At 46.1% G+C, this 12,235-nt stretch overlaps 1 pseudogene; it reads left to right on the top strand.

Moving 5' to 3' along the window:
* The first annotated feature begins 1,248 nt into the window (after positions 1–1,248).
* LOC144122465 (uncharacterized) lies at positions 1,249–11,512 on the top strand (annotated as a pseudogene).
* Positions 11,513–12,235: the final 723 nt, after the last annotated feature.

The following is a 12,235-nucleotide window of genomic DNA, read 5'->3' as shown; positions in this document are numbered from 1 at the left end:
ATAGTACCCCTTAATGTGGTCTCTACCTGCGCTTAGGTTTTGACCTGGATGGCGACGAGTACTCAGTGCTGTGGTACAAGGACCTTATCTTCAATAACAACTGTAATACCATGCACTACTACAGCGACCAACCGAAGGAGCGAAAGGCGGCCATTTGGGTGAGCAATATCGCTTATTTTGTGGTCTCTTATTCTGCTTAATCTCAATCTGGGGGGAAGGGTTTCATAATTTTGAATAAATTATTTTAGGTGCTATTAGTCTAGTTGTACCGACTGCAGTATTGTCTATAATGAGATATATTTAAAGTTTTCTGCTACGTCAACGGTCAGCGGTGGAATACGACGAAATCTGGATTGTCGCCGTATTTTAAACATTGATCCCAAATGAGTCGTAATGGAGTCTTAATATGCTACAGGCGGCCTTTTAGTTCAAAAAGAGGCAGTAGTCGAGTTATGGTTCCATTAAACAATAGGCTGTAACAGCGGTAAACCTATTGTCTATGTTCCGAAATTTTACTTGCATGTAGAAAGCAGAAATAAAAGGACGCCTGGCAGCTCGTTTTTCGATCGCGAGAGGCAACGCTCTTTGCTCAATGGAGACATTACCTTGCAAAACATGCGTCGTTTTGACCATTCTAGGTTTAGAGCGGTGGCTTGAACATCGGACTGTGTCCGTACTTGAATATGACGAGCTGTCGGGCTAATTGTATCATATTGGTTGACCAATATGAGTGCCTGGTTAAGTATTGAGGTTTACTAATATGTGTGTCCTGGATGTTGACCATTATGACTGTGCGTAGCTAAGTCAGCACAAACAAACCGATCCAAGCACATGGTTATTCGCTAAGGAAACAATTCGAAACTTTCTTATAAACAAAGTTGTCTGAGTTCCTATGAGATGTCAGTGATGACATCAAGAGAGTGTGCAGCATGGCTTACTTCAAATAATGGCGCCTTTGTGTGAGAAAACAAGCACAAGTAACGCATTGCCGCGGTGTGCTACTATATACATATTTGATTCGGAGGGGACGGCTGTTAAAAGTCTACATTTCTCGTGGGCTCAAGAGTAAAGTCAGCAACACAGGAATAGAAGCGACCCGCTCGCGCTCGTTTCCTTAAAAGTGCCACCAAATGTTTTGCACACGTGTAAAGGCCCTCACCTTCAGTTTTTAGACGACTATAAATGGACGGGGTATGAAATCTGTTCATCGTCAGTCTCACGAGAGAACTTCTCATTCCTGTCCCGGACATGGTGAACTTCTTTTGCCAGTACATCAAGGGTAACAAGATCGGCCTGATTGCCAACGCACACCTCGTCTGGGCCGATATGCTGGACGGCGGCATCAACTCGCGCCGCTGCCGCGAAATGGCACGCAAATGTGCCCTCAACCTTGACTTCTCCAAGTGCGGCGACCTCAAGGGCTTACAGAACTCTGAGAAGCCACCCGTGTACCCGGACTTCATGGAGAGAAGCTCGACATAAAGAACACCTACTGTTCGCGCAAGATTCTCGGGCAGCTCTATCGAAATTGCAAAAAGGTATACTTCCGCGTTTGCCAACTTGTGACTCAGGCGACTGCAGTTGCTCTAATGGCGAAGACGGCAGAATTATACGAAAAACTCTGCTTGCGAGGATAGGGCAGTTCATAATGCACACGTCTCTTCCGAAACTCGTGCCTGCTCCTGGTTTGTGTTGTTTAGGGCTTCCTTTACTCCCTGACTACTCACTCAGGGTTTAGATCTCAGGGCATCATCTGTGACTGTTCCAAGATGTTTAGGTTTCACGTTTTCAAATGAGCGACAGGACTGGTGAAAGTGCCGATGTTAGCTTCAAGGCTGGAATCTGCAAAATCCCAGTTTGAAAACACTTGAGCAACGTTGCATCAACCGGTAGCTTAGGGCCATTGGAGCTCTTGCGTGAACCTGTCGGTCTTCATGTGGGTTCAATTTATAAAATAGCATGAACTATACCAGAGCCGTGAAGCTTCTGACGTGGAGGTTATATGTATTCATGGATGATCGCATGTCGATCATTGCATAAGCAACTAATTGGTTGCGGCACTGTTTTTACATAATATTTAGCAATATATTTGACTGTCTGAACTGAATACGTTGCTCTATGTACAAAGCACATAGTATTCTCGAGATGTACTACATGGCTGCTTCTGGCGATGTACTTTGTACATCTTGTTCATCGACAGCGGCGAATAGAACTGTAGCGTTTGTCTGTAATCGAGATGCTCAAGAAGTGCGTCGAACTCTGGCGGCCTGCTTGGGTTTTTCGTTATGTGTATCACCGCTAGAGTGCCAACCATCAGGATGCGACCAATGAGCTTCTATACGACATGCCAGTGTTGCTAGGTAGAAGCGTTTTGACTTGTTACACCTGCCCTCATTTGCTCTCTACCGACTACTTTTCAATATTATCACGTGGAAAAATCTGATCATTTGTCGCATCTAGCAGTAATTCTGAGGACCGAGGACCAATGCTCTTCAACTATCGGAGACCAAAGTAACTGGCCTGACCTCCCCGCCGAGGATCGACACCACGAGTGCACAGTCATGCGCGCTCGCATGCAGTGAGGCACGGTGGTGAACTTGAAATAGGAGGCCAATTAACTTTTACCCCCGATTGTACGTTCACGGATGTTGTTTGCATTGTTTATTCTTGATGTGCTGAATGCGCGCAACACACTGTTGTGTCTTCCTTGTGTGGTTCCGGTGAGCAGGTTGAACTGAGCACCGAGTGCCCTGAACTGGTGGAAGACAGCCTTCCGGACCCCCGACTGCTGCCCGAGGAAAGAGAACCGTTCCTGATAGAAGCCACGTCCGCCTATAAGCGGTACGCACTAATACCTAAGAACTGTACAGTATACGAAGTGTGTTGCACTAAAGGAGTTGCAGGAAATTACACACTTTATCTTATTTAGGCCCATAATCTCTAAATGCTGTAGGGCGACAAAAGCGGCCATATAACCATGGAAATCGCTTGTCCTATTAGGCCTCTCGCAGTTAGTTGAAGCACAGACTGCTTTGGTTTGGTTTATGGGGTTTTACATCCCAAAGCAAGTCAGGCTCTGAGGAACGCCATACTGCTTTGAAGCCGTGGGTTGTGAATAATCGGTTTTTGCACTAGTGAGGCCTGTAAGGAATGAAAATAGCACGTGGTTAATTATTACCCCAATTTACTGCTCACAGTTCGATTTCATCGCCAAACTTTTGCTATTTAACGGTCTCTACGATAACACCAAGTCTCTACGATAAAACCAGGCACCAGCAGCTTCGTACTGAACTTCACACTACAGTTTCAACAAAGGGTGCTGAATATTTTCAAAATGACAACTTTATATACCACGGAGAGTACAGAGAATCCTGCAATAGGTTGATGAAAGTCTTAGGCATTCAACAATTAGCGCCTTCTTTTAGCCCCCGGCAGCAAACAGGGCATAACTCAATGGGGATATATTAAACTTGTAATATTGTGAAAACTGGAGAGACCTGAGAGATTCTGCGCGAACATAGTTATTATTGTGGACGACTCTTCAAACTCTGACCTGCAAAAATGCTTCGTGCGATCACGCCAGCTATTTCCGACATCCATAGAAAACCGATGGGATGCACCGAACGACCAAAATTCCCCTGTTTATTTTTAGTTTTTATCTCCACGTGGTTCCAGCCGTCCGAACTAGGAGCGTTTTTTCAGAATTCCTGTGCTTGCTTGACGGTATCTAATCATTTTTCATTACTTGCACCACCTGCACAGTTCACTCACACTGCACCATCATATTTCGTTTGCATCACCTGCACATTTCAGGGATACTACCTCATCCTTTTTAGGGGTCTGCATCACCTTCACAGTTCTTCTTTACCTCAGTAAACATGGCACATACCCACGTGGGGGAATTGGCCAAGGTGTAGTGGCATAAACAAAGAAATTTCTATAGGAGATTACGCCCAATCTTACCACCAAGCGTGAATTTTGAAAAATGTATCAATAAAAACGACGGAAGAATATTTAAAGTTAAATAAAAGACATAATTTTGGTGAAGAAAAAAGGCTCGAAGTATATTAAAAGATTTAGCAAATTCACCTACGAGTTGCAATTATGTAATCATGGAGAATCCCACAAATTAACCCAATGAAAAACCTTTGGCGCTCGCCCCAAACGATAATAACACTGGCAGATATAACGATAGCCCTAACCTGGAGAGAGGGACCTCCAGGTAAATCTTTCTATGAAGTGCGAACTTTGGACAGTAGAGGAGAAAATGGTCTACATATCCAACGTCCCCGCATGCGTCACATAGGTTTGTCGGTGTCGAACCACACCTGCATAGATATTAATTCAAACTGGGAGTCCTGCACCGCAACCGCCTCATTGCTACCTCACATAGCCTGGTTTTACATGAAAGGGCGTTCCAATTATATGATAAGTGCTGATAATCAGTGTTATTTAGTAAGAGATCACGTAACCTGGTTGATAAGTGTTGGAACCGTTGAAACCTAGACGTCGCCAGCAGGCTGACATTCGGGACGTAATGTGTCACTGAGCCGTCAAGAGCCGACCTTGCTAAGTACTCAGCCACCTCATTTGAATTGATACCTGCATGGCCAGGGACCCAGACAAAACGGATATCCTTCAAAGTGCATGGGACAAAAATCGCAGGAAACGGCTCAAAACATCTTTTTGAGAAGTTTCAAGGGAGACTAAAAATGACAATCAGCGAGCATAATAACGTGAGACATATGACATGAAATTTTGTGCAGGGCCATTCGTAGAGCCGAAAATTCCGCAAAAATTATAGGAATATAACTTGGGATACGGACAGAACAGCTCCATGCGAAATCCTGTGAAAAGATGGCAAATGCAACTTTTTGGCCGTTGACGGAGGCGTCGATAGAAAGCACCGTATGATAGGGGTAGTCCTCTATCTCATCAGAGAGAAGACCGTATAAAATGTTTGCGGGTCTGTGTTTCGCATGGGATGGGAAGTTTTGGTCAAAATGGAATTCCACTGCTGCCGGCGTGTCATCAACCCACTGCAAAGAACTGAGATCAACAGCCATCGGTGTTAGAAGGTTCTTTGCTAAAATAATTTGTGGCATTTGATACCGTGGCCAATGATGACAAAAGAATTAGACCGGGTGAGACACAAAAGTAGGAGTGCTGACATTAATCACCGGGTCCGTCGACTTGAAGGTTCGCACTGTGAATATTTGAAAGCGGGAATATAGATCAGGGATACGGGCTTCCAGATAAAACAGGGCGTTTGAAACTGATTTCGTCACACCAAGGCAGAGACGTAGAGTGCGCCTTTCTAGTAAGATTAAGGGTTGAGTCTTGTAGTTTGCGCTACCAGAGAAGAGAATGCAACCAAATTCAAGTATGGGTCTTACGTAGGCTTTGTATAGTAACAATAATGTGTCGCGGCGCATTCCAAACTTTTTTTTGGCGATTCTTGTCAGCCGGCCTAGAGCGTGTTCTCCTTTAAACACATTGCTCTTTATATGAAAGCTCTAATGTAATGCTGGGTCATAAGTAACACCTAGATATTTTACGGATCCCACTTGTGGAATCTCTTTATAGCGATGGGTGAATGAAACGTGCAAAGGCGTGTCTGGAGGAAATACCAAAACGCCGCATTTGTCTACATTCAGGGATAAATTATTACCCTGCAACCATACTCCAAGAGCATCAAAATATACCTTCAGAATCTGGTAAAGGGAATGAATATCCCTGGCCGAGGCGAAAAAAGGTATGTCATCTGCATGCACAAAAACTGTTATATCAGGATGGATGGGGATGCGACTGATCAAAATATTAAAAAGTAGCGGGGATTGCACCGGTCCTTGTGGCAAACCTCTTGATTGATAATATATATTAGAACATAGGGTTCCCTCAGTGCAACAAAATTAGCTATCCTTGAGAAATTTAGATACCCACGCATAAATGAAGGTTGGAGGATGTAACTGAGGAAGTCTGTTAAGTATAATAGTATGTTCTACACTGTCATAGGCCTTTGCTACATCAAGAGTGACCAAAGCTGAAACTTCCCTTCTGCGAAGCGAGAGCCGGATTCTGCTCTCGAGATCTACATGCACGGACCATATAGAGCATCCGCGACGAAAGCCACTCTGGACTCAGCTGAGACCGTTGACGTCGTGAACATGTTTTGTGAGGCGACTGTGCACTATTATTTCTATCAATTTGACTAAATTTGATGTCAGCGCAATTGGCCGAATATTATCTAAGACGTATCCTTTTCGTGCAACTTTCACCATTAACATAATTTTCGCTGCCTTCCAAATGCTTTGAATCCATGCATTTTCCAACGAAGCATTGACCTAATCTAAGAGGTCACTTGTAAAATCCTGGGATCAATTTTCAATCATACCAACAGTGAGACCATCTGGTCCAGGAGCTGCAGGATGCAACATTTCCAGGACTGAGAGGAGCTCTGATGCGTCAAACTTGGTATAATCCGAAGAGCGTAAGATTGTGCACAAAGAAACCTTTCTCTGGGTCTAAAAGCGTAACGCCAATCCCTCATCAATATGCTCCAGGGTTTCCTGAGCCTTTTTGTGGAGATAACACTGTTGAACTAGTGAGGACTGAGACTGCAGAACTCTTGTTTTGTGCCATGAATCTATACAGAGCCTTCCGATTACGAGGAATTGAAAGATATGGATTCAAATTTTGGTTATTCTCATCCTTGGCTTTTGCAGTTGTTTTTTTGAAAGATGAAGAGAAAAATTTGTAATTTAACCAATTAGCTGAACTCTGGTTGCAGGATAGCGTCTTAAAGCCCGCTTTTATGCGACGATAGGCCTTCTCACATTCTTGTGTCCACCAAGGAGACGGCTGTTTATTAGAGACTGCTGCGGGCACAGCGAATATTTAGTGGTCTACTGCATTTTGAAAAAATGCAACCGTGTGCTGAGCTCTGTCTTCCCGTCTTGTACTAACTATAGAGGCAAATGAGGTGGATATCAGGTTTTTACAAAATATTGTGGTTGACAAATTTATGGGTTACACAAGTAGTTTTTAGCGGAGATAACCGGATAGTGAATGTTATAGGGAGGTGATCACTAGTTGTACCCGAATCCTCTGTCGACCAATCAGTCATCTCTAGCCTACCTGCTGATGATGTTAAGTCAATGGCTGAGCGAGCAACCCCTCGCATAAAGTTTATTTCTCTAGAATTGCGGCAGCATACAGCATTGACAGACAGACACGAACAGAGAAGCTTGCCGCAGGATTCAGTACGGCTTCCCCGGTCACTATGGGGAGAATTAAAACATCCTGCGATGACTGCACTGCTTGTGCCAGTCACCAAGCTGTCTAAACAGTCTGTCCTGTGTACACCTAAAAGAAATAGACGTTAGAAATTGTAATATCGGCACAATGCGGAAATGAAATTTTGATCGCTAAAAGCTCATAGTCAGGGAGAAGAATTTTCTTAGAGATAGACGCCTGATGACATAAATGTTTAGATAGCATGGTTACCAATCCAACTCCCCTGCCAACATTTTGATCTGACCTGAAAACTCGAAAGTTTCTTAACGAAAATGATTCGTAAGGTGATAACCAAATTTCTTGTAAAAGCACAATATTATGTTTATGTTTGTGGATAAGTATTTCTTGATCTGGAAGAGGAGACAATACGAATCGGCAATTCCATTGTAACACTTTCAGGCAAGCTATTATTACTGACCAATTCAAGAGGCAGAAACCGCCTCTTTAAGGATATCAACATGGAGAAGAAGTTTGGGTGTTCCTGTTTTAGCTTTCATCTGTGGAGAAGCAGAATTAGATGGTGACGAGGAAGCACGACGCTTCTGCGTAGGGCCCGACATTTCGACATCTGTTGTGCAGATGTCAGTGCGACATTCACTGCTAGGAACAGAGATGTTAGGCGGGACCTGGGGAAAATCACGAGGTGATGTAGAGAGGCTAGCACTAGCTGCATAAGTTAAAACAGATTCACGCCTTGCTGTCAGGACAGATGTTGATAGTGACACAGATAAAACTGCAACAAACTGAGCCAGCGCCTCAGAAAAAGTGTTTAGCATTTTAACCGCATTTTTAACCGAATTCTTTAACCGCATTTTATAGCGCGCACACGACGCGCGTGAGTCTTTTTTCTGGTTAAGAGCAGCGTAGGCATCCGCCCTTGAGCACCGATTCTCTTTAATAATGTCCAACAAGCTACGCTCTTCACTACGTTTTGCTCACTCGGCGTCATCAGCTGAGTGAATTTTGCTGCAAAGGCAACGATGGGGCTGCTCAGAGATGCAGTTATCAGCAGAATGACCTTCTTCACATAAACGGCAGCGGGTCTTCGAATTGCATGCTTTGCCGCTATGCCCAATCACCAGCAGTTGCTGCAATAAAGAGGGCGGAGTTCTAGAGGGTCCACACGGTAAACAATCGGCCAGATATTTAGTTCAGCAGGGCAGGAAGAGCCAGCAGAAGTTGTTATTACAGACTCAGTAGCAACACGCGAGCCCTTTACCCCTCTACTGCAGCGGAATACTGAAAAGACCCCAACTCCTGCAATCTGATATTCTTCTACAATTTCTTGTGGGGACGATGCTAGGTCGACTACTCGTACGATACCCTTCATAAATGCAAGCTATTCGGGAATGAATGCTTGACCGGCAATGAGCTGAAAATTTTGCACAGAAGCAAGTCAGCAACACAAGCGATGTCTGAGGACTTGCACACAATGCCTCAACGGCCAAATGGGCTCATTTAAGAGATCTGCAGATAATGGGCTGTCAAAGATCTTAGCTCCTGTTGAATTAGTTTGGTAGGTTTTCATGTTGATCGCAACCTCATCGATTGGGACGAGAGTCATGGGAATTGCATCAATGCCATTTTTTGGAAGGACTCAGGCGGCAGGCTTTGGGCTGTCCAGCCGGCAAACCAAGCTGCCAACCCGTCACCTGGGGAGGTAAACATCTCTCAGAAAAACGCACCCTCATGTTCACATGAACTGCGCCTTAACCTACGCCTTGGCCTAAACCCCTCAACATAGAACGGGCTCACCAATAATGAACAAGCCAGAATCACCAGGAAAACTAAAGAATCGCTGCAGCCAGCAAAACAAGTCAACCAAGCAAACTTCATTCTTCTCCCTTCCCGTTTCCAGGCACAAATCAGAGTTCAGTGAAAGTGCTTAATCTTTTTCCGTTGCTCCAGGTACGCTATGAAGATTCGGGCACTGCTGAAGTCGTACCGCATCGAAAGCTAAAGCGAGGCCCTCTGCGGGGCTCTGTCCAAGCTCAGCAAATATGTGAAGGAGAACGACCCTTCGGATATGGCCATGGTGCTCGAGAGCCAGGTCGAGCATGTGGTGCGCCGGACGCGCGAGGAGTTTTTCTCAGAGCAGCTCGACGAGGCTCACGAGAACCTTAAGGCCTCCGCCTTGTACCAGGTGAGCGTACAGCGCTTTAAATGTGGTATTGAGCTGAGCTGTCGTCAGCGCGGATTGAGAGAAGCTGGGCGTGCGAACAAACTAGCCAAAAACAGATATGGCTTACGAACGCAGCGATAAGGACTGCCGCTTTATTATCTTGATAACAGTGTTGTAGTCGTGTCATTTTCTTTGTCCTTTGGTTTGTTATTTAGCGGTATGTAGAACTTAATGGCCAAAATAACATCTCAGGGAGGAGTACCAGCAACCGCAGATTTAACGCGGATGGTGAAGCGCGTGGCTTGGAGGACTGACCCCAGCGCCACGGAGCTTTGGCCGTTATATCTGAGACCTTGTTGCACAGTGTGTTTGCGGCGGCTGACGATGACGGGTGGCCATAGGATGGACTTTCGCCGCTATTGTCGTTAACGGTGCTGATGCCACTTTAAGCGACACGCTCGATAAATCGTGTTAAGCTTGCGGGCGGCGTCACAATGCACGATAAAAGGCGATAGATCTCTATTACAAATTAACTTTCGTTTGCGGTTGAGTGTCAGTGTCTGCTTGGGCAGATGGAGCCGCTGTCACGTCACGCCCTTAAAGGTGCAGGTTCAGTGTCTTCACAAAATTTTCAGCGTCTTCTCAAGACACTTCACTGCAATGTATGTTTTGCAAAGCTCCATGGTCTCGCTTCGGCATGTTTCGTTCGATGCGACTGCACACTCAACACCTTACGGCGACTAATTTAAGGCCAACACCTTGTGGAGGATAAATTGTAAAAGTAATATGCGCGGTCGGGGAGCGGGTGACGTACGAGCTTCAGTCCTTCGAAGGTGGCATCCAGAGATTCCGTTGGGTGGAGTCCGATGTGCGCATGCGCATCGTGGTCAACACGTCCTCTTTCCTCCCCGTGCCGGCATCGCGCAACAGCTTCAGCCAACGATTCGAGGCGCTGCTGCTGCTTGGCGTGCCGCACCCTGGTGGCGGTGACCAAGACGGCGCACAGCACGGTGACACGCAGGTGCTGACCAACCTGCTCAGGTTCATGTACAAGTGGATCAACTCCAGTCGCGAGTTCCGCTTCGTCAAGGACCCGGAGGAGTTGGGCCTCTACAAGAATATCGTGAGCGATGCCTGCTTCAAGGTGAGTGACACCAGCAAAAGAGCTGCGTTCTGTGAATATCCTGGGCTACGAGACCAAAGAGCAGACGTACAAGCTAGAGGGCTGGGCTCCTTTATGTGTTTCGTGCATAAGGCTCTTCTCTTCATCGCCGTTTGCTGGTTAGAGTTCGCCATCCAACGGCCGTAAGAAGTGGGACAGAGGCAGCAATGTGGTTCGCCTGCTCAAACAGTCTGTTTTTTAAACAGAAACGTAGCATACAGTTACATGTTGCAGCTTTGAAAGGAGCCACCATGCGCTGTTGCATGGGAAGCTTTCGAAGTGCTGGCGTTTTGTCTCGTGTTCAGACCTCACAGCTGCGTCGACGGTCTACCAGGATGAAGATGACCTAGTAACTCGGTATAAGCACCAATTGTTGTTGATTTTGTGGTATAAATAGAAAGTTTTAACATTGCACCCACGTACTGCGCATGTACCGGATAAGCTGCGCTTGGCCAGTGGTAAAGTAGACGCACCTGCATTAGACAATTGGCTAGTACGATCACGAAGGGGCTAGTCCGTCTTCGCTGTCATAACTCAGTAATAACGAACATCCATGCGACACTGACGATTCCTCCTGCCTTATGTTCGGCTTTGTTTCAAACAATCGGAAATTGCGCACGATCGCTCACTTCACCGGGATAGAGGTTTATTTTGTGAAAGTCCCGAGAGCTTAAGTAGGTTGAGAGGGTATTTATAAGCTCCTTCAAGGCATTTCACACGCTCCCGCTGGGAAAAGTGAACGCGACTCTATGTGGTAACACAGTAAGCGAATGTCATCGCTCTACCCAGAAAACCGCATAAATGAGCTTAAATATTGTGTGCCATCCTCAGCGTGGAGGAGTTGTGGGTGGAGGCTGACTATTCGCCTCCCATCGCAGGTGCCCCGCTCCCTCTCGAGGGACATGCCCCCGCACAAGCTGGTGATCCTGTGACTGCACTTTGCGTGCGCATGGTGCCTCAAGATCTTCCAGGGCGGAAGCGACGGGGAGGTCATTTCTAAGGAGTGCCGGCGCCACTACCTGCTGGGACACCTGTCCTTGATCACGCTAAACCGGCTTTCCATGTCCGGCAACCTGGCCTACCTGCGCAGGGCACCCGAGGCGTGCCCCTGCACAGAGCTGATCAGGTATATTTCACACCTTTCTTCTAAACCGGAGAGACGTCGCTTGAAGAACTGAATGAATCCAGTGACGTCAAGGTGCATATGCCCCTAATGCTGTGACGTTACCGAACTCACCTGTGAAGAACCAGTGTTTGGTGCTTGCCGGCATCGCCGACATCATCAGAAATGTATATGTCCGGGTTGGCCGGGCAATGCTGACATCGAGGTGCACTTAAGCTTCTGACGGAGACCGAAACTGCCTGTACAAAATCATTTGCTAATAATTATTGACCCAGCGCACTAGTGTTTCGAGCTCATTGTCATGATTACTAGGCCCGTGGACCTCTTTCAAGGCAAAGAAACTGACACAGAATTTTTTTCTGTTACCCTTTAAAGAGCAAAATAACCAAAATGCGCAGCAGACAGCTTCAAAAGATTTCCAGACAGCAGAGGAGGCACCGATGCCTGTTTTGAGCAAGGGTACCGCTGAAAATTCTCTACCAGTAATGCTCCTCTCTCTTATTGACTCAAACCTGGACTTGATCGCTGAACA

This window comes from Amblyomma americanum, chromosome 1, assembly GCF_052857255.1.
Source record: "Amblyomma americanum isolate KBUSLIRL-KWMA chromosome 1, ASM5285725v1, whole genome shotgun sequence".
Lineage (NCBI taxonomy): Eukaryota > Metazoa > Arthropoda > Arachnida > Ixodida > Ixodidae > Amblyomma > Amblyomma americanum.
Note: the sequence above shows the minus strand (reverse complement) of the source record. Positions and strands in the feature narration are given on the sequence as shown.